The sequence below is a fragment of the Rhea pennata genome, chromosome 3 (genome assembly GCF_028389875.1).
Source record: "Rhea pennata isolate bPtePen1 chromosome 3, bPtePen1.pri, whole genome shotgun sequence".
NCBI lineage: Eukaryota > Metazoa > Chordata > Aves > Rheiformes > Rheidae > Rhea > Rhea pennata.
Window position 1 is genome coordinate 109,103,552 of NC_084665.1, and position 6,411 is coordinate 109,109,962.

A 6,411-nucleotide genomic window follows, 5' to 3' on the forward strand; every position below is an offset into this window, starting at 1 on the left:
CTGATTTACTATGAATATTTAATTGGCTTTAGGGATAAAATTTTCCCTGCGTTTAAAAATGGAAATGCTTTACTGAGCCGATAAGTTAAGTCAGATTATTTTAGAGTTGGATAAAAAAGGGAAAAAAAATGTTTATTAAATATTTCACACCAAGACTTCAAGAAGTGCTATGGTTTGCATTTACCTTCCATGCTAGCTATATTCAATACTACGAAGAACAATTTTTGGAGTAGCATTTTTCCCTATTTGCCTGTTACTGAGAACATAGTGGTTACCCTGAAAGCCCTAACATTTACTAGCACATATTATACCTTGGTATTTAAGACATGCTAGTGCTTTCTTAGAATTCCAGTGGTGAAAGCATGCAGTCACAGAGAAGAAATATGAAACCTGGTAATAGTAAAACAGCTGCAAAATTGAAAGTCAAGGATACTTCTGGGCTTCGAGTCTTTGTTGCAGCCAGCAATGTTTTTTTCATCATTATTAGCATTATTATTGATTTATTTCTCCCCATCACTCGAATATTGATAGCAGGATGAAAGGAAAAGGAAGCAGATTCATAATCAAATTGGTATTTCATTTGTCCTCTACCTTCCTTTGGATCAAGGCATTGCATAACGAACAGAAGACAGCTTTATTTTCTCTTTATCTTTATCTTATGACAGAGCCAAATTCTGAGTTAATGAACATTTTAACTTATACAGAACTCACTTCTTCCCAGGCCTGCTATTAAGTTCCTTGAATTTATTCTGCATTTGATGTACTGTAGTGACATATTATGTAACTGAATTACCTTTGCTTGTTGGTTTTGCACTTTAAGTTTTTAGAGATCTCAAAATAGTCTTAAATGTTCTTTTTTTCCTTACAATCCTTTTCATGCTGAAGAAATAATTTCTGTGAGGCCCAATGCTTCTAATGTCTTTTGTTATCACATTGACCATTTCTTTCCCCTCAATATTTTTTTGCATTTCCTTTTAATCTCTTTTGTATTTTTCGCAAACATTGTTTTTATATCCCTTAGGGAAAGATCTGCAATCCTAATCGGCAAATTATATCATAAACCATACTTTTTGAATGTGCATATGAGATGCTGATGTGAGCTATACTTGTCTTCTTTAAGAGCTTTTCCTTGTATGGATTTTCCTCTTGGAAAATCTTGCACTGTACTCCTTTCTTGTCTGGTCATCCAGTAGGCACAATAGTACAATGTGTATTTGCCCATGCTAATTTTATGTTTCCCACCAACAGTAGATGGCTTTTCATTAGTAGTAAATCCATGTATATGGCAAAATCTCTTATAATTCTGCTTAGTCTAGCTAATACGCATGCAGGTCTTCTGTTTTTCTTCTTTCTCTGTCTGAGTAGTTTTTCCATCCATCATCAAGTGATTCTTTGCTCTCATAATTGTTGGGCTTCTTTGCCTTTGGAGGAAGTATTCTACTAGTTTGATATGACTGACTGTTTTTTCCGAACAATTCGAGTAGGCAAGTTATGGGCATTACTGTTGTTTTTTTTATTATTTTACATATTCTTTTTAATAAGAACAGTGTTTTCTCTGTCATCTGCAGATGTACAGACTTTCCCAACATTGCTGCTGACTGAAAGTTTATGTTAAACTCTTTCCCAGTAACAGTTGGTTTCCATTTTTCCCTGATACTTGCTAATTAAATAATTGCTTCAGTTTTGTCTGTGCATAGTTATCTGTGCTATACTTTGATTTATTGTATCACTTCACATTTTTTCTGGACATGTTTCTGAAAAATTGTATGCTGTGTTCATTTGTCATAATTCTTTCCAAGAAATCAGTCAGCTTGGTTCTCTTAGAGTTACACTACTGTTCCTTAGTCTGAAGAAATCCAACTACCTGAAAAACCATCTGTAGTTGTTCTCAAATAATTTGCTTTACTGATGATACTTTTGTTTCTCTTTAATTTTGTTGACTCTCAGTTTTTGCCCTCTTTAACTTCTACAATATTAGAAAATAAGACTTGGAATATTTTAATAGTATTGTCCATCCTGTTCTTCATTTTCCCATATTCCCTTTTTTTAACAAAAAGCAGTTTTAAGCAAAACCAGCTTTTTCTGCAGAAAAATTGGACTAATTATGTAGCATGTATCTGTATGTATCTGTAACATGAAAGCATCACCTCCAAATTCAAATGGTAGAAGTTCAAATTTATGAAAGAAACACAAGTATTTGTGTTGAAGAGGTCTATGTTCACTGTTCTTTGCCATCTCAAACTTGAGACATTGCCAGAAGTATGTGCAGATGTACTTTAATTAGTTTCAACTCCAAATATAATTCAAACCAAGGGAAGAGGTGTTCATTAAATATTGCAATTATTAGGAACATTTCGTAGCATTAAAAAGAGAGAACATCTCAGTATCAAACATGTTTTTTCATTATATATCAAAACCATATGAGCATAAGAACTTCCATTTTGGTGCATGACCCAGTTTTACATAATCCTGGATGATCAGTATCAAATAATTAGGAAGTATAAGAAACGTGACAAAAACACAGTTAAAGATGCTCACTACAGTTAATGATTATCTTTGCAGCATTTAGTGTGTATTTAACACTGCGCTAACACAGCATTTAACATTGTCTTGACTTCACAAAGGGATGACATGATTTACTTAACACTTCAACAGGGCTGTTGGAAGCCGTAGATGGTCAGATTGTTTCATATTCAGTGCTAATTATTTTCTATACCAATTGCAGTTTATTGTTTAGGTTAGGAGACAGCAGGACTTTTTATAGATGTGTATTAGTTTCTCTGGACCAATGTTTCTTTGATAAACCAATATATTTTTATTCCTGGTCTCTGAGCAGGAAAACAAAAACAATCAAGAAAAAATCCTAACTTTTGCCTATGTAATGAAGCTTACATTTTTATTACTTACATTCTAGAACCTGCTGCCAGCTATTAGGTCATTTATATAACTCTTCTGAACTAGTACTAATAGAAGTGGAATAAAATTCTCTTTCTCAAATAAGAAAAATGTTGAGAATGTTTCTATTGTTTTCCAAACTGATTCAGTTCTTTAAGAAAAATAGAACACTCATGTAGATAGACGTCTTGCTTGTCCCCTTCATTTTAAATCACCATAACCAAGATTTGTAAAGCAGAAATCTACTACCTGACAGTATAACCTAAATCCATTTGCTATGTGTTATTTCTAATCTGTGTGCAGACTGCTTATAGGATTTCCCAACAAAGAGGAACTTTTAGCTAACAAAAATAGAAAACAAGGAGATGATATGTTTAACATATCCACAAAAAGGGTATATAGCAGGGAACTGTAGTAAGATAAGGACAAAAGTGTAGTTCTTCTATGAACTATATTTAGTGTCAACATATGAGACCAGATTACAGGTTGTTAAATGTTCTCAGTGTGAACGTTCATTCAGAGGCAGCTTGGGAAGCAGCAATCCATAACAGTCATCCTTTCCCCCAGCTATAAAGAGATTTTGCAGTGGGAAAAAGATCTAGTCTTTCTATTAAGACATGTAAGTCATTGTTTAGATTCCTCTAAATTGACGTAATCATTAAAATTGCTAAATATACAATCATCTGCTTGGACATTCACTTTGAATTTCTAGACCTTTGCAATTGTTTACTAAACATTTTCACTTTATAATTGCAATAGGTTGGGAGCATGTCTACAGATGATTACAGTGCCCCAGCTGATAAGTGGAAGTTATTAAGCTGTAATAACTTGGTTGCTTATGGTTGTTTATCTGTGTACCTATTCTTTGACTTCTTGGGTCAAATTGGTTAGCCCCCATGCTTCAGGGGTCAATCTGAAACAAAATTAAGCATAAAGGAAATTTCTGCAAATATTCTTAGTGTGACAAGAATGAACAGAAGTATCATGAATAGAAGAAGCATAAGGAAATAAACACACTTTATAAACCTATTAAATGCTTTTTTTTTATTATTTCCTCGAGAAGAGATTTCTTCATATCAAGTCACTTATTTTGTACTGATTGCAAAGTATTTATACAGAGGAGGAAAGTTCAGCCTTTAAACTGTAATACTCTAATGTTTTCAAATATCAGAGGTCACCCAGATCATCTGACTGTTCAATCACATCATTCATTGATATTTCTTTTTTTTTTTTTTTTTTTTTTTTTAATTCAGGCCTAACTCCCTCGTGAACATATCCGGTTATCATCACTTTTACTTCTTGAGGCCTACATCCTGCACATCCACTATGCTTTATCAGAAAATACGGAGTCATCTTTGCTTATATGTAGTTTGTTTCAGATTTTTGTTTGAGAATAAGGGAAATTTTTATGTTTAAACACAGATGAGAAACGCTTTTCTTCCTTGAATTAAAAATGAAACAACACAGAGCAAACATGCTAAAAAACTGTTGTTAGAGAGAAAGACATGCTATCATTCAGCATATAGAGTTCCTGAATCATTTCTACACCCCTTAGGCAGTCACTCTTTGATTGAAGTAAGCCTCTGTTAGCTGAACAAGATTACATGCAGTTTACCTCAGCAAAGCTGTAGCAAGCAAGCAGGCCCTAAGCCCCAGTCTTCTACATGCATGCAGAGTCGTTTCACTACCCAGCAATAAAATGTGTTCAGCAGACGTTTGGGTCCCTTGTTCTGTGTCATAAAATGAATCACTTCAGTAAATACCGTTCTGCTGAAATTCAGTGAAGACTAGGGAAATTTGATGACAGTGTAATAGCTTTTAAAGGGCAAATTCAAATGTCTGGCTGCACAACTGTGAGTAGTGGAAGCCTGAGCTTGGGCTGAACAGGAAATGATCTGATTAACAAATCGTTTGAAGGGGAAGAGGCAGAGTGACTTATTCAATGGCCTTTTATAGCACAACAGTATTGCTAGGGTGCAGAGGTATTGGTGAAAATAGGAGACGTGTTAAAGTAAAGCACAGACCTTCTGCAGGAGACACCCTTTGTTCAGTGTATTTTTCTATAGCATCTGATTCCCAAAGGTATTTAGTAAAACTGTAAATTGATAAATAACATATTACACATCTCCTGGAGAGGGAGTCAGATGAGAAAGGAATGGAGGCTAGGAATTTTGTGCAAATCTCTGAACCAAAGGTATGATTCGCAGCTGTTAGTAGGAAAAGGAGAATGAACCTGCACAGGGAAACATGTCTTAATTTGAATTTTTATTTTACTCTTTTGTGTTGTCTATATTTTTTTTTCATTGAACTGATTTACCTCCACAAATCTTATTGTTATTTTTCTTATATCCTAACATGAATTCTAAGAGCAATCTGGAAGTATGCTTACTGAGATGAATTAACAAAACAGATCTGGGTGCATCCCAGGACAACTGTTGTGCATCTAGCAGTTCCTGTCAGCCAGCAATCAATCTATCTCTCAGTCTGAGAGTTGAGGCACTGGGATCCAACACATGGGATTTCTCAATTTATCAGTTTTACTATTAGCTGCAGGTTTTTGTGGTAAAGCCATGCTCATGCACCTATCTTCATCACTCTTTTGGGAGGAGAGTGAGTCCAAGCATATCAAAGTGGTAATGATTTGATAAAAATCTACTGGTCACTATTTTAGTGAAAAATTGACAGGAACACAAATTTGCAGTAACCAGTGTTTTATACCATCCTGGAAAACAAGCCCTGACTTGTAAAGATACTTCCTGAGTCTCCCTTTAGTAATGGCAGTACTTTCAAAGTGAGCAGCCAGGCATGGAGAAATACCCTCTTCTAGTTATAAATTCCAGCACTGCCTATCAGGGCAAAAACTAATTCCTTCTCAGGAAGTGCTGAAAGTGAAAGATGGCTGATGCTTCTCTTCCTCTTTGTGCTCCCTTGTCGCCTTGGTTCACACTATCCTGTGACTTCAGCTGTGCTTCCTCAGCTTGTTTATCACCATGTTGACCACAGTACTCACCAGTATTCTCTTTGCTTTGAAAATGGTGTCCATTCACACGGAAGAGTTATCGAACAAAACATTTTAGTTTCAAAAGTGAGCTAGTTTAGAATGGCTTGCCATTTCATTTCAAACATTTAATGTTTATGTACTAAACTTTTTTTAGTGATAAAGCAATATTCGTCATGTAACATGTGATTACACTCAGAAAGACAAAACTTACTGAAGTAAAATCATCTTGTAAATTAGACAACTGCAGTCACATGACACTTGTCTGTAGACCACAAAGCACTTTGAAAGCAAGGATAAATAGCTCTAACATGTTCTTATACATGGAATAACTTTTATTTCTATTGAATGACTTTTCTTGAGCCACAGTCATGTGCAATTTTGGTAACAAAATGGTGGACCACATATTCTACTCCTCACACAGTCAGTTAGACCATTGATACTTACAAGTAATTTTAAATATGACTTTAATAGTGGAGAAGGAAATTATATTTAAACTATTATTTTTGGCTTTGTTT